Raw genomic sequence first — 24669 nt, forward strand, 5'->3', positions numbered from 1 at the left:
ACAGCAAATGGCAAGCCGATTAAAAATGGCAAAGGGGTGAAAGCCATAATGGACGCTCTGCTGTTGACAACAAGGGTGGCCATTATGAAAATTAAAGGCCATTCGTCAGAAAAAAACCCTGAAGCTCGGAAATCATCGAGCTGATCTGGCAGCAAAAGCTGCTGCACAGAAACCCAGAGATGATCTAGTAGGGATAGCAGCACCACAAGAGCAAATCTCCCTGCCAGTCAACTATGAAACATTTAAAACCTTACAGTCTCAAGCAACCAAAGAGGAAAAGGCAGTATGGCTAGAGAAAGGAGCTGTGATGACCCCAAAAAGAACATGGGAACTTAGAGGAAAGCTGTGTTTGCCCCGTGCCTTGTTCCCAGTCAGAGCCCAGGCCACTCATGGGAATACTCACCTGTCCAAAACTGCGATGACTGCTCTTGTTAATAATCACTGGTATGCCCCAGGATTCAGTGTAACTGCAGCAAAATTCACTCAGGCTTGTATGATTTGTGCACATCACAACATAGGAAGGACGGTAAAAACACCTTTGAGGCACACTCCCCTTCCAAAGACTGCAAATAGATTACATCCAATTACCCAAAGTGGGGACCCTAGAATACGTCTTGGTATGTGTAGATCTGTTATCAGGGTGGCCAGAAGCCTATCCTGTGGCCAAAGCCACTGCACAAAACACAGCCAAGAAACTTCTGAATTAGATAGTTTGCCGGTATGGGGTCCCAGAGACAATTGAGAGTGACCGAGGTTCTCCCTTTACAGGGGAGGTCATGCGTGAAATTATGGGAGCCCTGGGTATTGAACAAGCCTTCCATACTGCGTATCACTCACAAAGCAGCGGTAGAGTAGAACGACTCAACAGCACAATTAAATCAAAAATACAGAAGGCCATGGCTGAACTGAATAAGCCATGGACAGAGTGTCTACCCTTGGCACTCTTCTCCATCCAGTATATACCTAACCAGAAGACAGGCATGAGTCCATATGAAGTACTCTTTGGAAATGCCCCTATATTAGGACTCTATTTTGCACAACAACTCCAGACGCAGCATAGTAGTCTTTCAAAGTACGTTATCTGTCTTACAAACAGACTGTCTAATGTGTATTCCCAAGGTTTTGCTTCTCTTCCAGATCCAGACAGCATAAAGGCAACTCATTCTCTACAACCAGGAGATTGGGTAGTCCACATCAACTACTGTTAACCACCGCCACTGCTGTCAAGTTGGAAGGAAAGCCTAATTGGGTCCACACACCTCACTGCAAAACAGTACTAGAACCTCAAGTGCTGGAATGACTGCAAGGGCAGTAATATTTTTGCATGCCTTACTGTTCATTTTATATTGTACAGGGGAAAATGCACAGTCAGACCAAGTCCCAGATTCCGTATTTAGAGCAATACGAATACAAGGGAATCAGAGTGTAATTGCATTTGTATCTCCTACAGCTTCACCCATAATTGACAAAATGGCCTTAGAGACAGGGTTTTCAGACACAAATGTATGGCTAGAGTGGATCCGCTATACGGTTCTTTCCCAGAAGCGATCCAACTGCATAGCATGTGCTGCAGCTCGACCTCATTTGGGTACGGTACCTTTCCCTTTGAATCAGGTTACCGATCCTGAGGGTTTCAAGTGCATCCTTAAGATGTATACTGAAACCATTCCCAGTAATGACACCTCCCGCTGCAGAACATTAGAATTACTTTATCCTATTGTTCATGATAAAAATCATATGGGTTTCGGTATAATGCCATACCCTGGAAATTATACCTGTTTCAATTGTAACGGTACAGGCAAAGACATTGGTGTTTTCCCTCCAGGATATTGTTCCTATAACATCTATTTAAATGAGACAAGTAGTGACTCTGATGCTTACCCTGACAAATGATTTGTCCACCAAGATTATCAACATTTAGATATCTGGTGGTTATGTGGAGACATGAAGCTCCGACCCAGGATACAAATGGAATGGATTGGCCAATGTACCTTGATTAAGGTGCTGATGCCATTTGTTCTATTTTCGACTCTTGAGTGGGATCAAGTCAATAAACAAAGCAGTGTCCGGTCACGGCTAAGGAGGTCACTCCCTACATCTTTTGATTCTCATGTATACATAGATGCTATAGGAGTCCCTAGAGGAGTTCCTGATGAATTCAAGGCTAGAAACCAGATGGTTTCAAATCAATATTTCCCATAATTGGCGTGAATAAAAATGTAGGCTGGATTAACTATTTGTACTATAATCAACAGAGATTCGTAAATTATACTCGAGATGCGGTAAAAGGAATAGCAGAACAACTGAGCTCTTCATCGGTGATGGCGTTACAGAATCGACTGGCCCTCGACATGATCCTAGCAGAAAAAGAAAGCGTCTGCAAGGTGATTGGAAGTTCCTGCAGCATCTTTATTCCGAACAACACTGCCCCTGACGGAAGCATCACAAAGGCTTTGAAAGGACTGACTGCTTTATCAAATGAACTAGAGGAAAACTCTGAAATCAATAACCCATTTACTTCATGGCTAGAACACTGGTTTGGGAACTGGTCTAGTGTGTTAGCCAATCTGTTAATGACACTGGTGGTAGTATTTTTGGTATTGGCATTAATAGGGTGTTGTGTGATTCCTTGTTTTAGAAAAATTGTTTTTAAAATGTTCAATTCAACCATACCTGCAACCACCATGTACATGCATTGTGACACTGACAAACCTAAAGATTATTTTGAGCACCTCTTTGAGGAACGCGATTCCATCCTAAAACAAATAAAATCTTGTTGATAGTTGCGGAATAAATAGAACCAGATGAAAGCAAACCCGAAAGGGAGTTGGGGGACCTAGTGAAGCAATAAGGAAAGTCCAGCACTTCGCCGTTTAGGGCCTTGGGAGAGTACCTCACTTTGCTTATTCATCTTGTATCTATTTACCACAAAAAGGAGGGATTTGTGAGAGACAGGATTTTATTTCTTTCTCTCTCTGCTATTGTACACATTATTCTCCACTAGATGGCAGAAATCAATTAAGTGCCTCATGTACATTTTCTCTTTGTTGTAAGATCATTGGTGAAAGAAAGGAGGAGTTAAGTTGCTAGTTTCAAATGTACCAATGAAACTTAGGAATAAAGTTAGTAAACTACTCCCTTTTTGTCACAGAGCCAATAAACTTTCATCTAGGACCACCCTTTTGTCTACCTCATATTGCCTATATAAGTGTATGTAACTGTAATAAAGGACTGCATATTTTTAGGGATGAGCGAACCCGAACTGTATAGTTCGGGTTCGTACCGAATTTTGGGGTGTCCGTGACACGGACCCGAACCCGGACATTTTCGTAAAAGTCCGGGTTCGGGTTCGGTGTTCGTCGCTTTCTTCGCGCTTTTGTGACGCTTTCTTGGCGCTTTTTGAAAGGCTGCAAAGCAGCCAATCAACAAGCGTCATACTACTTGCCCCAAGAGGCCATCACAGCCATGCCTACTATTGGCATGGCTGTGATTGGCCAGAGCACCATGTGACCCAGCCTCTATTTAAGCTGGAGTCACATAGCGCCGCCCGTCACTCTGCTCTGATTAGCGTAGGGAGAGGTTGCGGCTGCGACAGTAGGGCGAGATTAGGCAGATTAACTCCTCCAAAGGACTTGATTAACTGATCGATCTGCAGCTGTGGATCATTGAGCTGCTGATCCTCAATTGCTCACTGTTTTTAGGCTGCACAGACCGTTTGTCAGTCTCATTTTTCTGGGGTGATCGGCGGCCATTTTGTGTCTTGTGGTGCGCCAGCACAAGCTGCGACCAAGTGCATTTAACCCTCAATGGTGTGGTTGTTTTTTGGCTAAAGCCTACATCAGGGTGAAGCTGTGACACCAAGTGCATTTAACCAGCAATAGTCTGTTCATTTTTTGGCCATATACAAAATCAGGGGCAAGCTGCGCCTGTCACCAAGTGCATTTAACCCTCAATGGTGTGGTTGTTTTTTGGCTAAAGCCTACATCAGGGTGAAGCTGTCACACCAAGTGCATTTAACCAGCAATAGTCTGTTCATTTTTTGGCCATATACAAAATCAGGGGCAAGCTGCGCCTGTCACCAAGTGCATTTAACCCTCAATGGTGTGGTTGTTTTTTGGCTAAAGCCTACATCAGGGTGAAGCTGTCACACCAAGTGCATTTAACCAGCAATAGTCTGTTCATTTTTTGGCCATATACAAAATCAGGGGCAAGCTGCGCCTGTCACCAAGTGCATTTAACCCTCAATGGTGTGGTTGTTTTTTGGCTAAAGCCTACATCAGGGTGAAGCTGTCACACCAAGTGCATTTAACCAGCAATAGTCTGTTCATTTTTTGGCCATATCCCAGTCTAATTCTGTCACTAAATCCATACCGGTCACCCAGCGCCTAAATACTAGGCCTCAAATTTATATCCAGCTAAATCTGTCCCTAGTGCTGTAGCTGGGCGAGTTATTTAGTGTCCGTTCAAGCACATTTCTTGTTCTGGGTTGAAATACAATTCCCAATTTAGCAATTTCATAATTTAGTGGTTCCTGCTATATCAGAGCTCTTTGAAATCTATCCCAAAAAGGGTATATAATATTGAAGGTGCACATAGGGTCATTCAGAGTAACTTCACACACACCCGCTACTGTGTATTTCCAAGTCTAATTCTGTCACTAAATCCATACCGGTGACCCAGCGCCTAAATACTAGGCCTCAAATTTAATTCCCTCTAAATCTCTCGTTACCCACCGCTGTACTGTTGTTGCTGGGCAAGATATTTAGTGTCCGTCAAAGCACATTTTTTGTTCTGGGTTGAAGTACAATTCCCAATTTAGCAATTTCATAATTTAGTGGTTTCTGCTATATCAGAGCTATTTGAAATCTATCCCAAAAAGGGTATATAATATTGAAGGTGCACATAGGGTCATTCAGAATAACTTCACACACACCCGCTACTGTGTATTTCCAAGTCTAATTCTGTCACTAAACCCATACCTGTCACCCAGCGCCTAAATACTAGGCCTCAAATTTAAATCCCTCTAAATCTCTCGTTACCGTTGTCCTGTTGTAGCTGGGAAAGTTATTTAGTGCCCGTCAAAGCACATTTTTTGTTCTGGGTTGAAGTACAATTCCCAATTTAGCAATTTCATAATTTAGTGGTTCCTGCTATATCAGAGCTATTTGAAATCTATCCCAAAAAGGGTATATAATATTGAAGGTGCACATAGGGTCATTCAGAATAACTTCACACACACCCGCTACTGTGTATTTCCAAGTCTAATTCTGTCACTAAATCCATACCGGTGACCCAGCGCCTAAATACTAGGCCTCAAATTTAATTCCCTCTAAATCTCTCGTTACCCACCGCTGTACTGTTGTTGCTGGGCAAGATATTTAGTGTCCGTCAAAGCACATTTTTTGTTCTGGGTTGAAGTACAATTCCCAATTTAGCAATTTCATAATTTAGTGGTTTCTGCTATATCAGAGCTATTTGAAATCTATCCCTAAAAGGGTATATAATATTGAAGGTGCACATAGGGTCATTCAGAATAACTTCACACACACCCGCTACTGTGTATTTCCAAGTCTAATTCTGTCACTAAACCCATACCTGTCACCCAGCGCCTAAATACTAGGCCTCAAATTTAAATCCCTCTAAATCTCTCGTTACCGTTGTCCTGTTGTAGCTGGGAAAGTTATTTAGTGCCCGTCAAAGCACATTTTTTGTTCTGGGTTGAAGTACAATTCCCAATTTAGCAATTTCATAATTTAGTGGTTCCTGCTATATCAGAGCTATTTGAAATCTATCCCAAAAAGGGTATATAATATTGAAGGTGCACATAGGGTCATTCAGAATAACTTCACACACACCCGCTACTGTGTATTTCCAAGTCTAATTCTGTCACTAAATCCATACCGGTGACCCAGCGCCTAAATACTAGGCCTCAAATTTAATTCCCTCTAAATCTCTCGTTACCCACCGGTGTACTGTTGTTGCTGGGCAAGATATTTAGTGTCCGTCAAAGCACATTTTTTGTTCTGGGTTGAAGTACAATTCCCAATTTAGCAATTTCATAATTTAGTGGTTTCTGCTATATCAGAGCTATTTGAAATCTATCCCTAAAAGGGTATATAATATTGAAGGTGCACATAGGGTCATTCAGAATAACTTCACACACACCCGCTACTGTGTATTTCCAAGTCTAATTCTGTCACTAAACCCATACCTGTCACCCAGCGCCTAAATACTAGGCCTCAAATTTAAATCCCTCTAAATCTCTCGTTACCGTTGTCCTGTTGTAGCTGGGAAAGTTATTTAGTGCCCGTCAAAGCACATTTTTTGTTCTGGGTTGAAGTACAATTCCCAATTTAGCAATTTCATAATTTAGTGGTTCCTGCTATATCAGAGCTATTTGAAATCTATCCCAAAAAGGGTATATAATATTGAAGGTGCACATTGGGTCATTCAGAATAACTTCACACACACGCTTCTGTGCATTTCCAAGTCTAATTCTGTCACTAAATCCATACCGGTGACCCAGCGCCTAAATACTAGGCCTCAAATTTAATTCCCTCTAAATCTCTCGTTACCCACCGCTGTACTGTTGTTGCTGGGCAAGATATTTAGTGTCCGTCAAAGCACATTTTTTGTTCTGGGTTGAAGTACAATTCCCAATTTAGCAATTTCATAATTTAGTGGTTTCTGCTATATCAGAGCTATTTGAAATCTATCCCTAAAAGGGTATATAATATTGAAGGTGCACATAGGGTCATTCAGAATAACTTCACACACACCCGCTACTGTGTATTTCCAAGTCTAATTCTGTCACTAAACCCATACCTGTCACCCAGCGCCTAAATACTAGGCCTCAAATTTAAATCCCTCTAAATCTCTCGTTACCGTTGTCCTGTTGTAGCTGGGAAAGTTATTTAGTGCCCGTCAAAGCACATTTTTTGTTCTGGGTTGAAGTACAATTCCCAATTTAGCAATTTCATAATTTAGTGGTTCCTGCTATATCAGAGCTATTTGAAATCTATCCCAAAAAGGGTATATAATATTGAAGGTGCACATTGGGTCATTCAGAATAACTTCACACACACGCTTCTGTGCATTTCCAAGTCTAATTCTGTCACTAAATCCATACCGGTGACCCAGCGCCTAAATACTAGGCCTCAAATTTAATTCCCTCTAAATCTCTCGTTACCCACCGCTGTACTGTTGTTGCTGGGCAAGATATTTAGTGTCCGTCAAAGCACATTTTTTGTTCTGGGTTGAAGTACAATTCCCAATTTAGCAATTTCATAATTTAGTGGTTTCTGCTATATCAGAGCTATTTGAAATCTATCCCTAAAAGGGTATATAATATTGAAGGTGCACATAGGGTCATTCAGAATAACTTCACACACACCCGCTACTGTGTATTTCCAAGTCTAATTCTGTCACTAAATCCATACCGGTGACCCAGCGCCTAAATACTAGGCCTCAAATTTAATTCCCTCTAAATCTCTCGTTACCCACCGTTGTACTGTTGTTGCTGGGCAAGATATTTAGTGTCCGTCAAAGCACATTTTTTGTTCTGGGTTGAAGTACAATTCCCAATTTAGCAATTTCATAATTTAGTGGTTTCTGCTATATCAGAGCTATTTGAAATCTATCCCTAAAAGGGTATATAATATTCAAGGTGCACATTGGGTCATTCAGAATAACTTCACACACACACGCTTCTGTGCATTTCCAAGTCTAATTCTGTCACTAAATCCATACCGGTCACCCAGCGCCTAAATACTAGGCCTCAAATTTATATCCCGCTGAATTTGAATACAATACATTGGGCCAAATAATATATTTGTTGTTGTGGTGAACCATAACAATGAGAAAAACATCTAGTAAGGGACGCGGACGTGGACATGGTCGTGGTGGTGTTAGTGGACCCTCTGGTGCTGGGAGAGGACGTGGCCGTTCTGCCACATCCACACGTCCTAGTGTACCAACTACCTCAGGTCCCAGTAGCCGCCAGAATTTACAGCGATATATGGTGGGGCCCAATGCCGTTCTAAGGATGGTAAGGCCTGAGCAGGTACAGGCATTAGTCAATTGGGTGGCCGACAGTGGATCCAGCACGTTCACATTATCTCCCACCCAGTCTTCTGCAGAAAGCGCACAGATGGCGCCTGAAAACCAACCCCATCAGTCTGTCACATCACCCCCATGCATACCAGGGAAACTGTCTCAGCCTCAAGTTATGCAGCAGTCTCTTATGCTGTTTGAAGACTCCGCTGGCAGGGTTTCCCAAGGGCATCCACCTAGCCCTTCCCCAGCGGTGAAAGACATAGAATGCACTGACGCACAACCACTTATGTTTCCTGATGATGAGGACATGGGAATACCACCTCAGCATGTCTCTGATGATGACGAAACACAGGTGCCAACTGCTGCGTCTTTCTGCAGTGTGCAGACTGAACAGGAGGTCAGGGATCAAGACTGGGTGGAAGACGATGCAGGGGACGATGAGGTCCTAGACCCCACATGGAATGAAGGTCGTGCCACTGACTTTCACAGTTCGGAGGAAGAGGCAGTGGTGAGACCGAGCCAACAGCGTAGCAAAAGAGGGAGCAGTGGGCAAAAGCAGAACACCCGCCGCCAAGAGACTCCGCCTGCTACTGACCGCCGCCATCTGGGACCGAGCACCCCAAAGGCAGCTTCAAGGAGTTCCCTGGCATGGCACTTCTTCAAACAATGTGCTGACGACAAGACCCGAGTGGTTTGCACGCTGTGCCATCAGAGCCTGAAGCGAGGCATTAACGTTCTGAACCTGAGCACAACCTGCATGACCAGGCACCTGCATGCAAAGCATGAACTGCAGTGGAGTAAACACCTTAAAACCAAGGAAGTCACTCAGGCTCCCCCTGCTACCTCTTCTGCTGCTGCCGCCTCGGCCTATTCTGCTGCTGCCGCCTCGGCCTCTTCCTCCGCCTCTGGAGGAACGTTGGCACCTGCCGCCCAGCAAACAGGGGATGTACCACCAACACCACCACCACCACCTCCGTCACCAAGCGTCTCAACCATGTCACACGCCAGCGTTCAGCTCTCCATCTCACAAACATTTGATAGAAAGCGTAAATTCCCACCTAGCCACCCTCGATCCCTGGCCCTGAATGCCAGCATTTCTAAACTACTGGCCTATGAAATGCTGTCATTTAGGCTGGTGGACACAGACAGCTTCAAACAGCTCATGTCGCTTGCTGTCCCACAGTATGTTGTTCCCAGCCGGCACTACTTCTCCAAGAGAGCCGTGCCTTCCCTGCACAACCAAGTATCCGATAAAATCAAGTGTGCACTGCGCAACGCCATCTGTAGCAAGGTCCACCTAACCACAGATACGTGGACCAGTAAGCACGGCCAGGGACGCTATATCTCCCTAACTGCACACTGGGTAAATGTAGTGGCAGCTGGGCCCCAGGCGGAGAGCTGTTTGGCGCACGTCCTTCCGCCGCCAAGGATCGCAGGGCAACATTCTTTGCCTCCTGTTGCCACCTCCTCCTTCTCGGCTTCCTCCTCCTCTTCTTCCACCTGCTCATCCAGTCAGCCACACACCTTCACCACCAACTTCAGCACAGCCCGGGGTAAACGTCAGCAGGCCATTCTGAAACTCATATGTTTGGGGGACAGGCCCCACACCGCACAGGAGTTGTGGCGGGGTATAGAACAACAGACCGACGAGTGGTTGCTGCCGGTGAGCCTCAAGCCCGGCCTGGTGGTGTGTGATAATGGGCGAAATCTCGTTGCAGCTCTGGGACTAGCCAATTTGACGCACATCCCTTGCTTGGCGCATGTGCTGAATTTGGTGGTGCAGAAGTTCATTCACAACTACCCCGACATGTCAGAGCTGCTGCATAAAGTGCGGGCCGTCTGTTCGCGCTTCCGGCGTTCACATCCTGCTGCTGCTCGCCTGTCTGCGCTACAGCGTAACTTCGGCCTTCCCGCTCACCGCCTCATATGCGACGTGCCCACCAGGTGGAACTCCACCTTGCACATGCTGGACAGACTGTGCGAGCAGCAGCAGGCCATAGTGGAGTTTCAGCTGCAGCACGCACGGGTCAGTCGCACTACAGAACAGCACCACTTCACCACCAATGACTGGGCCTCCATGCGAGACCTGTGTGCCCTGTTGCGCTGTTTCGAGTACTCCACCAACATGGCCAGTGGCGATGACACCGTTATCAGCGTTACAATACCACTTCTATGTCTCCTTGAGAAAACACTTAGGGCGATGATGGAAGAGGAGGTGGCCCAGGAGGAGGAGGAGGAGGAGGAGGAAGAGGGGTCATTTTTAGCACTTTCAGGCCAGTCTCTTCGAAGTGACTCAGAGGGAGGTTTTTGGCAACAGCAGAGGCCAGGTACAAATGTGGCCAGCCAGGGCCCACTACTGGAGGACGAGGAGGACGAGGATGAGGAGGAGGTGGAGGAGGATGAGGATGAAGCATGGTCACAGCGGGGTGGCACCCAACGCAGCTCGGGTCCATCACTGGTGCGTGGCTGGGGGGAAAGGCAGGACGATGACGATACGCCTCCCACAGAGGACAGCTTGTCCTTATCCCTGGGCAGCCTGGCACACATGAGCGACTACATGCTGCAGTGCCTGCGCAACGACAGCAGAGTTGCCCACATTTTAACCTGTGCGGACTACTGGGTTGCCACCCTGCTGGATCCACGCTACAAAGACAATGTGCCCACCTTACTTCCTGCACTGGAGCGTGATAGGAAGATGCGCGAGTACAAGCGCACGTTGGTAGACACGCTACTGAGAGCATTCCCAAATGTCACAGGGGAACAAGTGGAAGCCCAAGGCCAAGGCAGAGGAGGAGCAAGAGGTCGCCAAGGCAGCTGTGTCACGGCCAGCTCCTCTGAGGGCAGGGTTAGCATGGCAGAGATGTGGAAAACTTTTGTCAACACGCCACAGCTAACTGCACCACCACCTGATACGCAACGTGTTAGCAGGAGGCAACATTTCACTAACATGGTGGAACAGTACGTGTGCACACCCCTCCACGTACTGACTGATGGTTCGGCCCCATTCAACTTCTGGGTCTCTAAATTGTCCACGTGGCCAGAGCTAGCCTTTTATGCCTTGGAGGTGCTGGCCTGCCCGGCAGCCAGCGTTTTGTCTGAACGTGTATTCAGCACGGCAGGGGGCGTCATTACAGACAAACGCAGCCGCCTGTCTACAGCCAATGTGGACAAGCTGACGTTCATAAAAATGAACCAGGCATGGATCCCACAGGACCTGTCCGTCCCTTGTCCAGATTAGACATTAACTACCTCCCCATAACCATATATTATTGGACTCCAGGGCACTTCCTCATTCAATCCTATTTTTATTTTCATTTTACCATTATATTGCGAGGCTACCCAAAGTTGAATGAACCTCTCCTCTGCCTGTGTGCTAGGCCTAAATATATGCCAATGGACTGTTGCAGTGGTGGGTGACGTGAAGCCTCATTCTCTGCTATGACATGCAGACTGATTCTCTGCTGACATGAAGCCAGATCCTCTGTTACGGGAGCTCTCTCCTCTGCCTGGGTGCTGGGCCTAAATTTATGACAATTGACTGTTGCAGTGGTGGGTGACGTGAAGCCTGATTCTCTGCTATGATATGAAGACTGATTCTCTGCTGACATGAAGCCAGATTCTCTGTTACGGGACCTCTCTCCTCTGCCTGGGTGCTGGGCCTAAATTTATGACAATGGACTGTTGCAGTGGTGGCTGACGTGAAGCCTGATTCTCTGCTATGACATGCAGACTGATTCTCTGCTGTCATGAAGCCAGATTGTCTGTTACGGGACCTCTCTGCTCTGCCTGTGTGCTAGGCCTAAATATATGCCAATGGACTGTTGCAGTGGTGGCTGACGTGAAGCCTCATTCTCTGCTATGACATGCAGACTGATTCTCTGCTGTCATGAAGCCAGATTGTCTGTTACGGGACCTCTCTGCTCTGCCTGTGTGCTAGGCCTAAATATATGCCAATGGACTGTTGCAGTGGTGGGTGACGTGAAGCCTCATTCTCTGCTATGACATGCAGACTGATTCTCTGCTGACATGAAGCCAGATTGTCTGTTACGGGACCTCTCTGCTCTGCCTGTGTGCTAGGCCTAAATATATGCCAATGGACTGTTGCAGTGGTGGGTGACGTGAAGCCTCATTCTCTGCTATGACATGCAGACTGATTCTCTGCTGACATGAAGCCAGATTGTCTGTTACGGGACCTCTCTGCTCTGCCTGTGTGCTAGGCCTAAATATATGCCAATGGACTGTTGCAGTGGTGGGTGACGTGAAGCCTCATTCTCTGCTATGACATGCAGACTGATTCTCTGCTGACATGAAGCCAGATTGTCTGTTACGGGACCTCTCTGCTCTGCCTGTGTGCTAGGCCTAAATATATGCCAATGGACTGTTGCAGTGGTGGGTGACGTGAAGCCTCATTCTCTGCTATGACATGCAGACTGATTCTCTGCTGACATGAAGCCAGATTGTCTGTTACGGGACCTCTCTGCTCTGCCTGTGTGCTAGGCCTAAATATATGCCAATGGACTGTTGCAGTGGTGGGTGACGTGAAGCCTCATTCTCTGCTATGACATGCAGACTGATTCTCTGCTGACATGAAGCCAGATCCTCTGTTACGGGAGCTCTCTCCTCTGCCTGGGTGCTGGGCCTAAATTTATGACAATTGACTGTTGCAGTGGTGGGTGACGTGAAGCCTGATTCTCTGCTATGATATGAAGACTGATTCTCTGCTGACATGAAGCCAGATTGTCTGTTACGGGACCTTTCTCCTCTGCCTGGGTTCTGGGCCTAAATTTATGAAAATTGACTCTTACAGTGGTGGGTGACGTGAAGCCTGATTCTCTGCTATGATATGAAGACTGATTCTCTGCTGACATGAAGCCAGATTCTCTGTTACGGGACCTCTCTCCTCTGCCTGGGTGCTGGGTAGTGTTGAGCGCGAATATTCGAAAAGCAAATTTTTTTCGCGAATATCGCAACTTCGCGATTTCGCGAATATTTCGAATATAGTGCTATATATTCGTAAAAACGAATATTCGTTTTTTGTTTCCCCCCCCCCCCCCACAAAATTACAGTACACATATAATTGATTGTTTCCCAAAGGTCCAACAGCTCAGATCTTACTCACATTGCCTAGAAAGTGATTGAGGCGCGAATCTTCGTAAGGCGATTTTATTAGCGCACATGCGAATATCGGCACGTCCCAGAACAGAGGCAAAGGGCTTTGCATTCATACATTAGTGAATTGAGTTGCGAATCTTCGTAAGGCGATTTTATTAGCGCACATGCGAATATCTACACTTGTCCCAGAACAGAGGCAAAGGGCTTTGCATTCATACATTAGTGATTGAATTGAGCTGCGAATCTTCGTAAGGCGATTTTATTAACGCAAATGCAAATATCTACACTTGTCCCCAGAACAGAGAGGCAAAGGCCTGTGCATTCATATAGTATAGCACCATATTCGCGAATACGTAGAACTTCGTAAAATTCGATTTACGAATATTCGTATTTTTTATTTTACTTTCCACCTTACAGATTACATTGATCTGTACTCTGTCAACTACTGTCATCACCCCCCACTGTATCTCGATTGATTCCCAAAAGTCTCACATTCCCTAGAAAGTGATTGAGGTGCGAATCTTCGTAAGGCGATTTTATTAGCGCACATGCGAATATCTACACTTGTCCCAGAACAGAGGCAAAGGGCATTGCATTCATACATTAGTGATTGAATTGAGTTGCGAATCTTCGTAAGGCGATTTCATTAGCGCACATGTGAATTTTGCATAGCATATGTATTATGCGATAATTCGAATTATCGCATATGCGAAATAATAACGAATTTGAATAATCGCGAATATTTTACGAATATTCTTTCGAATATTCACAAATTTCGCGAATTCGAATATGGGACATGCCGCTCAACACTAGTGCTGGGCCTAAATTTATGACAATGGACTGTTGCAGTGGTGGGTGACGTGAAGCCTGATTCTCTGCTATGACATGCAGACTGATTCTCTGCTGACATGAAGCCAGATTGTCTGTTACGGGACCTCTCTCCTCTGCCTGGGTGCTGGGCCTAAATATATGCCAATGGACTGTTGCAGTGGTGGCTGACGTGAAGCCTCATTCTCTGCTATGACATGCAGACTAATTCTCTGCTGACATGAAGACAGATTCTCTGTTACGGGACCTCCCTCCTCTGCCTGGGTGCTGGGCCTAAATATATGCCAATGGACTGTTGCAGTGGTGGCTGACGTGAAGCCTCATTCTCTGCTATGACATGCAGACTAATTCTCTGCTGACATGAAGACAGATTCTCTGTTACGGGACCTCCCTCCTCTGCCTGGGTGCTGGGCCTAAATATATGCCAATGGACTGTTGCAGTGGTGGCTGACGTGAAGCCTCATTCTCTGCTATGACATGCAGACTGATTCTCTGCTGACATGAAGACAGATTCTCTGTTACGGGACCTCTCTCCTCTGCCTGTGTGTGCTGGGCCTAAATATATGCCAATGGACTGTTGCAGTGGTGGCTGACGTGAAGCCTCATTCTCTGCTATGACATGCAGACTGATTCTCTGCTGACATGAAGCCAGATTCTCTGTTACGGGACCTCTCTCCTCTGCCTGTGTGTGTGCTGGGCCTAAATATATGCCAATGGACTGTTGCAGTGGTGGCTGACGTGAAGCCTCATTCTCTGCTATGACATGCAGACTAATTCTCTGCTGACATGAAGACAGATTCTCTGTTACGGGACCTCCCTCCTCTGCCTGGTGTGCTGGGCCTAAATATATGCCAATGGACTGTTGCAGTGGTGGCTGACGTGAAGCCTCATTCTCTGCTATGACATGCAGACTGATTCTCTGCTGACATGAAGCCAGATTCTCTGTTACGGGACCTCTCTCCTCTGCCTGTGTGTGTGCTGGGCCTAAATATATGCCAATGGACTGTTGCAGTGGTGGCTGACGTGAAGCCTCATTCTCTGCTATGACATGCAGACTGATTCTCTGCTGACATGAAGCCAGATTCTCTGTTACGGGACCTCTCTCCTCTGCCTGTGTGTGTGCTGGGCCTAAATATATGCCAATGGACTGTTGCAGTGGTGGCTGACGTGAAGCCTGATTCTCTGCTATGACATGCAGACTAATTCTCTGCTGACATGAAGACAGATTCTCTGTTACGGGACCTCCCTCCTCTGCCTGGGTGCTGGGCCTAAATATATGCCAATGGACTGTTGCAGTGGTGGCTGACGTGAAGCCTCATTCTCTGCTATGACATGCAGACTAATTCTCTGCTGACATGAAGACAGATTCTCTGTTACGGGACCTCTCTCCTCTGCCTGGGTGCCGGGGCCTAAATATCTGAGAATGGACTGTTCCAGTGGTGGGTGACGGGAAGCCAGATTCTCTGCTATGGAACCTCTCTCCAATTGATTTTGGTTAATTTTTATTTATTTAATTTTTATTTTAATTCATTTCCCTATCCACATTTGTTTGCAGGGGATTTACCTACATGTTGCTGCCTTTTGCAGCCCTCTAGCTCTTTCCTGGGCTGTTTTACAGCCTTTTTAGTGCCGAAAAGTTCGGGTCCCCATTGACTTCAATGGGGTTCGGGTTCGGGACGAAGTTCGGATCGGGTTCGGATCCCGAACCCGAACATTTCCGGGATGTTCGGCCGAACTTCTCGAACCCGAACATCCAGGTGTTCGCTCAACTCTACATATTTTCCATGATACCAGCCTGTATTGGTCTCATTGAGAAAGCTGTATGAGTTCATACTTATAATTCTAACTGAGCCACACAAAAGAAGAAGTGTGTCATAGAATTTGTGACAACAGCCGCTGTGATGTACGTGTGGGTTCAGATCTCTGAATGCCCCTGAAGATAGTCTTAATCTGGTGAGCGGCCATGAAACTTGTGTTGTTTGGTTGTAGGGTTAGTATATGATGTTGAATGTCTGTTAAATAAAGTTTAATGGTGTTGTATGACATCTTAAGTTTAAGGTAACAAAAAGAAGCGAAACCCAACAATGATGTCAAGACAAATGGTTGCATGATGTCATGTTCCAAAAGGAATCTTTTGAATAAGGTAAAGGCCCTGTTGTATGTTTTGTGCATATTTTTAGACAGTGCCAAATGGGACAGTGCTCTGCTATGATGCATAATGGCGTCTAGTCCATTACTAGTTGCTGGAAAGTTGGAGTTGGCGTGGCTGTGAGCACGGCTGACGGGAGTGCTTGATGGAATGCCTGGAATTTAAAACGAGACAAACTGTCAGCAGCTGTGTTGCATATACCTGGAACATGGAAACAATACAGGAAGAAATTATGACAAGCAGCCAACCAAGTGAGTTTCTTCAGAAATCTCATGATCGTAAGGGATTTGGAACGACCTTTGTTGATGATGTGACAGGTTGCCTGGTTATCTGAGTAGCAACGTACTGACAAGTCTGCCCATAAATGACCCCACACCAGGGCAGCTGCCACGATGGGATAGATCTTGAAAACAGCTGAGGTAGTGGAAAATCCCTCCACATCGGAGCGAGGTGGATGGCCGCACTGTAAAGGAGCTCCGCTAACTTTTCCCCATAAAGCGACTTAAAAGCTTGTCCTGAGGGGCATCCATTCAGAAATCAGGACCGATCCGTGCATCGATCGACATGATGACTCGTAAGAAGTCTAACCGCATGGGGATCCGCCGTTTGACGGACTTTTATCCGGCGCAAGATCTCAATAATGGCGCGCTCCTGGCACGACCTTCTCCCCAGGCTCATAAGGCAGGCTCATAAGGCTACTATAAGAGGATTTCTGCTAAAACAGAGTTAAAATTTTAAAAAATGCCAAACTATCTTCAATACTGTCAGAAATCACCAAGGCAGAAAGTATGTTACAGGTTAACCCCTCATTAGACTTACACAGGTCGTTGATGTCTCTCCGGCATGAACTTCATTCCATTCTACAAATAGATTATGACCGCCAAATTACCTCCCTACGTATGTTATACTACCGTTCCTATAATAAACCTAGCAAACTAATGGTGAGAAAGGTGAAACCTTTGATACAAAAGTCTAATATACTATTCATTTTAGACACGGATGGCAACACTAAACTATATCACCCCAAAGACATAGCTGATGCTTTTAGCACATATTATACTAAGCTGTATAATTTAAATTTAGACCCTTTGACACCACAACCCACGTCTGAGAAAATATTATCCTTTTTAGATGCTATTCACCTTCCCTCTTTAAATGAAGACCAACTTACTGACCTTAACTCTCCCATAACTCAAGTGGAAATTCAGGTCGCAATAAAAACTCTCAAACCAAATAAAGCCCCAGGACCCGATGGGTTCACAAATTAATATTATCAAATTCATGCCCCAACGCTGCTCCCCCATTTAGTTGACATGTTTAATGCTGTCCTAAACGGCCAACAATTTCCAACTGAAATGCTTCAAGCTACAATAGTTACCATCCCAAAGCCAGGTAAACCAGCCGATTCCCCTGCTAATTTTCGTCCTATATCGTTACTCTACAGAGGTTCTTCCGCTGATAATTCATAGCGACCAAGTAGGATTTACGAAAGGAAGACAGGCCTCGGATGGCACTAGACTCATTTTGGGGATAATGCAGAGGGCAGCAAACCTTCGGACGCCTTCTCTGCTTCTTACCATGGACGTAGAGAAGGCGTTTGACCGAATTCATTGGGACTTTGCATTTACAGTATTAAGTAAATTTGAATTTAGAGGACCTATCTTAAGTGCTATCCAAGCTCTATATTCCCAGCCCTCAGCCCGAGTCTTAGTAAATGGGACCCTGTCTAAGCCGTTCCCAATCACTAATGGGACACGTCAGGGTTGTCCTTTTTCACCCTTTTTGTTTCTGCTAGTGATGGAATCTTTTGGAGAAATGATTAGAATGTCAAGTGGCGTTAGAGAAATCTCGGCTGGTCATAGCATAAAATAGGTCTCTTTGCAGATGATGTGATTTTGACTCTCTCAGATCCTCTAACATCTGTGAATACAGCTATGAGCATTATCCGAGCGTTTGGAGAAGTCTCTTATTATAAAATAAATGAAAACAAGTCTCATATTTTAGCCATTAAGATCCCACCATCGTTAAGGGAGGTGCTTAGAGGAGAATTCCCATTCCAATGGGCTGCATCCTCTGTGACCTACCTGGGTGTTCAGCTATGTTTCCCACTTTCAAAGCTTCTGTCATGCAACTACAACGTCCTGCTTAAGTCCCTCCAGTCGGAGCTTGACAATTACTCATAAATAGAGCTATTGTGGCTAGGTCGTATAATGATTTATAAAATGATGGTGCTTCCGAAACTTTTATATTATTTCCGCACTCTAGCGCTTCCTACCCCATACACATTGCTACAGAAATTTAGAAGGCAAATGCTCTTTTATATTTGGGGAAATAGTAGTCACAGAGTAGCTGCCTCTATCTTATATTCCCATAAGGAAAATGGGGGCCTAGGAGTACCAAATCTCCAAGCATACTATGAGACGATCCTCTTTAAACAGTTAAGGCACTGGTGTAGAAGGGAGCATGGCCTGGGGTGGACTGAAATATAAGGAGACCTTAATTCGGGCAAGTCCCTTGAAGCCCTTCCTCTAACCCACGCTATTGACCTGAAACGCCCTCTGCCTCTAACCCTTCCTCTAAAGGGCCTCGATCCAAATTTGGATATCAGTACTTCAGAAAACACAGCAAATAGAGGTTAAAAAAGAGATTCCCCTACCTTTAGAAGTCTTAGAATACATTATACCAGACCTGTCTACGACAATATGGAAGAGTAAGGGGATGCGCATCCTTGAGGACTTCTATGGTGGAAGTGGGATGAGATCCTTTTCCTCTCTACAAACCATTTATGATATTCCTGGAAATAAACAATTTGACTATCTCCGCATTTCCCAGGCTCTGAATAGCTTATCTTCAAGAACGGTTTCTATCCCTCTGCCCCTGTATACCTTTCTCTATCTGCCAGATGGTGACCTGAAAATACCTACTAGAAGGATATATCGAAGCGTTTTGGGAGATATAGCTTTTACCAAAAAAACACATATACTCAATTGGGAACGAGATCTCCAGCAGACCTATTCAAACTCAGATTGGCAGATAGCGATAAAACATTCTCTTAGGTCTAAGGCTTGCTCAAACCTTCTCGAGGGATATCATAAATTGTTGACGGTATTTTACCCCAGCCAGACTAAATCAATTCTTCCCGAACACATCCAATAAATGTTGGAGGTGTGGTAGAGTCCTTGGTAATTTACTCCATATATTCTGGAGCTGTTCTGCCCTTAACTCCTTCTGGCTAGACATAGAAAAACTCCTCCTTTCAGTGACAACGTTAAAAGTCAAGTTATCACCAGAATTAACTTTACTCTCCTTAGGGATAGACAGGTTCCCATATTCCCATCGAAAGATGATATGCCATATTTTATTGTCTGCTAAACTCCTGCTAGCTAGAAATTGGAAATCTACCCTAATCCCATCCATAGAGAATGTCACCGACATGATTTCTGCGCATTGTGTTTATGAGAGGCTCATTGCTTACTGCAAAAACAATCTGACCTCTTTCAAGAGGCACTGGAGACCCTGGCTAACATTGTTTCCATTACCACACTCTGACATACATTGATGTATAAACTATGGTTATACACCTGTCATTAGTGATCTCGAGATCTGTTACATAGATGTGTTCTTGTTATGTTGTTTACATGACTAACTCTGGAACTTTGTATTTTTGTACTATTTGTAACTACCTTGTTACTTTTCAAAAATCTATTACAAAATACAATGAACATCTAATGTTTAAAAAAAGAAAATCCCTCCACATCCTGAACTGCTGTAGGCCAGCTGCCCCAAAGCCATTCGTTCCCCAAAATTTCTGCAAAACCTGTGGTAGATGCCGCATCTGACCAAATGGTAGGTGATGAGTCTGCCATAGCTTGGGTATCCAAGGACAACCTGTGTGTGTCGCGTCGGAAGAGTGGAAATAGACACAGGAGCGGCCTTTAGGCATGATACGCATGGGAAAAAGGAGGGATTTGTGAGAGACAGGATTTTATTTCTTTCTCTCTCTGCTATTGTACACATTATTCTCCACTAGATGGCAGAAATCAATTAAGTGCCTCATGTACATTTTCTCTTTGTTGTAAGATCATTGGTGAAGGAAAGGAGGAGTTAAGTTGCTAGTTTCAAATGTACCAATGAAACTCAGGAATAAAGTTAGTAAACTACTCCCTTTTTGTCACAGAGCCAATAAACTTTCATCTAGGACCACCCGTTTGTCTACCTGTGTGTGTTGCGTAGGAAGTGTGGAAATAGACACAGGAGTCGTGATATGAAGGAGCCTTTAGGTATGATACGTATGGAAAAAAAGGACTGTAGCTCTTTACGGTTGCAAGTACCGAGCTGGAGGTAGTGGTTGATGTAGGCAAGAATGTTCCCTATCTTGTCGTGTGGCAGGCTTGCTTGCATCATGATTGAGTCTAATTGAATGCCCAGGAATGTAATAATCGTGTCTGGCCCCTCGGTCTTCTTTGGGGAGACTGGGACACCTAGTTGCTCAAATAGATTGATGGTAGCTGTGAGGCTACTGGGAGGGGAAGTGTTCTCCTCGACCAGTAAGAAATCGTAGTGTAATACAGTAGGGCATCTGGCTATGTTCAATAGTAACCAGCACAATGCCTCGGCAAATGTGTCGAAAATAGCAGGGCTACTTTTGGACCCAAAAGTTAAGTGGGAACAAAAATAATAGTTCCCGGACCACTTGATGCCATGTAGGTGTCAAAGGGTAGGTGAATTGGAAGCAATTTAAAGGCTTGAGTAATATCGGTCTTACTAAGCCATGCTCCGACCCCTGCCTGTATGCGTCACGGCTGAGTACGGGGAAAACCCTCAGCCATGCAATGCCACGTGATGTTAGTCGCTGCTCGGCCAGGACAACAGAATAAGGGAGCAGGTCACCTCCTAACACATCCCCAATCCGACCCTGACTCCTAGCTGCATGAGCCGACCTTGAAGGTAGGAGGGCCCATGCTCAGGAACCTCGGATCCCTACTCACCCTCCACCGATCCCTGAACTAGGAGCTGGGTAGACCACCTGTTCCTCCTGGATGCGGAGAAACAGGAGTCTAAACTGGCCGAGCTGAAATGGGATATAAACATAAACAGACTATGGATATGGCAGGAGAGTGAAAGGCTTCCACCTCTACCTGTCACGGCTGGGGATGGGGAAAACCCTCAGCCGTGCGGTGCCAGGTGATGGTAAGGTTGCTACTTGGCCAAAACCACAGAATTAGGGAGCAGGTCACCTCCTAGCGCTTCCCTAATCTGACCCTGACTCCTAGCTGCATGGGCCGCCCTTAAAGGTAGGAGGGCCCATACTCAGGAACCTCAGATCCCTACTGACCCTCCGTCATTCCCTGAGCTAGGAGCTGGGTAGACAGCCCGTTCCTCCTGTACACGGAGAAACAGAAGTCTAAAGTGGCCAAGCTACAAGGGGAACAGAAACACCTTATGGCAGTGACAGGCAAATGCAACCAACACAACACTCACCTGCCACTGACAACAAAGCTTGGAACCCATGTGCAGGTGCTGCTGTTCAGAACACCAACAAACACAGCACACACCAGAAATCACACAGGAAACCAGGACCATAAGCTGTAATAATAAGGAAACCCCACACACACCTTGATAACACAGTGTAACAATATTTTTATGACCAGAAGGGTGGCCCCCACTGGCAGATGGTAAAGTAACCAGGAGGATGTTTCAGAAAGCATGGCTGAAGCACCCTCTCTGACTACTGCCTTCCACTGAGGCTTTATAGGGCCAAGAAGCCACACCCACAGTCAGACACACCCAGGGTTCACACAGAAAGAAGGGAGTTAACCCTTCCTACACCAGGCAGGGTAGTGAAGCCACACAAAGGGAAAAGCACACAAACACACTCTCCTGTTACCGCCGGCAACGGCATGCGTGGCAACCGTGTCCTGAAGAACAGCCAGCAGGCCAAGACACTGCCACCACATGCACACAACACCAGACGTTGCCGCGGACAACCGCAAGTGAAGGGAGGTGTCTAAGTGCATACAAACATGACCTCGTGCACAACAAACAGACAAAGGAAGTGCACACAAACACACGTTGCCAAGGGCAACCGCACGCATGCCTGTTGTCCGCGGCAACCGCACCTGAGGCAAACCACTAAGTGCCCCCAGCTGCGGTTGACACAACACCAAACCGCGGGCAATTGCATGCGGCTCCCAAGGAGTCACGACCATGACCAAGGGTCGTGACACTACCTGCCACAGACACACTGACTGGATCCCTGGACACAAGTGCTGGCTGTCCACACACAAACATAAAAGGTCACAGCACACATAAACACACAGGGACCCATAACCATAGCTGCAATAATAACAGACACCACATAGACATAAACTTAACATCACATAAACATATCATATCACAATTTATGACCACAAGGGTGGCCCTCACTGGCAGAGGGTATATGGGACCAGGAGAGTGCCTCCAGCTAACTACAAGGCTGGAGTACCCCCCAGACAACAGGTCTTAACTGAGGCTTTATAACCCATGTAGTCACACCCAGAAACAGACACACCCAGTGCACACACACTAGGAAGGAAGTTAACCCTTCCAACACCAGGGAAGGGAAGACATCAACTTAACCACCTCCGGACCGCCTAACGCACATGTGCGTTCCGGAGGTGGCAGCGCTGCGCACAGTCACGCATATACGCGTCATCTCGCGAGACGCGAGATGACGCGAGTATGCGCCCGCGCGTGCGCAGTTCGCGCCGGCATTTCTTCGAGAAGCATTTCGTCAGCAACCTGCCAGCCAATGATCGTGGCTGGCAGGTTGCTGATTTTTAAAAAATCCAATCAAAGTGCCAGATAGCAGATCATATTTGTAAATATGATCTGTTATATGGCTGCCTGCTCCTCTGCTGGTTCTTTTCGTCGGTTGGATCCAGCAGAGGAGCAGGCTTCACAGTGAGTACACCAACACTACACACTTAGCCCCTGATCACCCCCCTGAACCCCAATTAACCCTTTGATCACCTCTTTGATCACCCCTGTCAATCACAAGTGAAAAGAAAAAAGTGATCAGTGCAAACTGTCACTTTTTTTTTTCACTGTTATTGACCGTTAGGTTTTAGGTATAGTTTAGGTCCCTTGGTTAGGTAGTTAGCGATCAGTTAGCGCCCAGCCCACCGCACCGCAGTCCGTTTTTCGCTGATTAGCGTTTCGCTAATCAGCATTTGTACTTTTATAGTATCTGAAAGTGATCAAAACTGATCACGGTCAGATCTATAATAGTACTAGTGTCACTTTAGCTCGCCCTCCACCCAAAACGCAGTGTTTGCCCGATCAGGCCTGATCGGTCGCCCACACGTGCGTTCGCCCACACCCGCCCCACCGCAGTGACAAAGAAAAAAATTTTTTTTGATCACTGCACATTCACTTTACACGCACTGCGGCGATAAAAAAATCAGTTTTGATATTTTTTATCAACCGCAGCGGCCTCCGGTACTTCGCTAGCCTCCCCTTTGTAAGACAGGCTTGCTTTTTTTTTCTTGGGTAGTCTCAGGGAATACCCCTAAATTTAGTTGCCCACATGTCAAACAGGGGGTATTCTTCTGAAGAGGCCTACAGGCTTCTGACCCAGTCGGATGAGGAGTGGGAACCCTCATCTGATGAATCCAGCGGGTCAGAATACGAACCTGTAGAAAGCAGTGGCTCTCTGACCCAAAGTTCGGACGAGGAGGCTGAGGTCCCTGATACCACCAGGCGTACCCGGCCCCGTGTCGCTAGACCGCAGGTTGCGCAGGATCCGCTTCAAGAGCAGCAGAGTGGGGCTGGTGCTGTCGGATTACGTGGTGAGGCATACACCAGCAGCCCAGCCCTCCCTGGACCTAGTACCAGCACTGCCGTACAACCTGGTGAAGTAGCGAGCACCAGAAGGGCAGTTGAAGCTGGTACGGTGGCACGTGCAGTAGTGACCCCGTCGCAGCCACCGCAAAGACGTGCCCGTAGAGCCCCTAGAATCCCAGAGGTGCTGGCAAACCCTGATTGGCAGTCCCCAACTTCAGCCGCACCTGTAGTTTTCCCTTTCACTGCCCAGTCTGGAGTTCGGGTTGAGACGGCTCAGATCGGTTCGGCCCTGGGATTTTTTGAGCTGTTCTTGACTGCGGAGCTTTTAGACTTAGTCGTGGCAGAGACAAACCGGTATGCCACACAATTTATCACCGCTAACCCGGGAAGCTTTTATGCCCAGCCTTTCCGGTGGAAACCAGTCCAAGTTTCCGAACTTAAAACTTTTCTGGGCCTCCTCCTCAACATGGGCCTGACAAAAAAACATGAATTGCGGTCATATTGGTCCACGAACCCAATTCATCACATGCCCATGTTCTCTGCTGCCATGTCCAGGGCACGTTTTGAGGCCATCCTGCGGTTCCTGCACTTTAGTGACAACACCGCCTCCCGTCCCAGGGGCCACCCTGCTTTTGACCGGCTCCACAAAATTCGGCCCCTCATAGACCATTTCAACCAGAAATTTGCAGATATTTATACCC

This window comes from Bufo gargarizans, chromosome 3 (genome assembly GCF_014858855.1).
Source record: "Bufo gargarizans isolate SCDJY-AF-19 chromosome 3, ASM1485885v1, whole genome shotgun sequence".
Classification (NCBI taxonomy): Eukaryota; Metazoa; Chordata; class Amphibia; order Anura; family Bufonidae; genus Bufo; species Bufo gargarizans.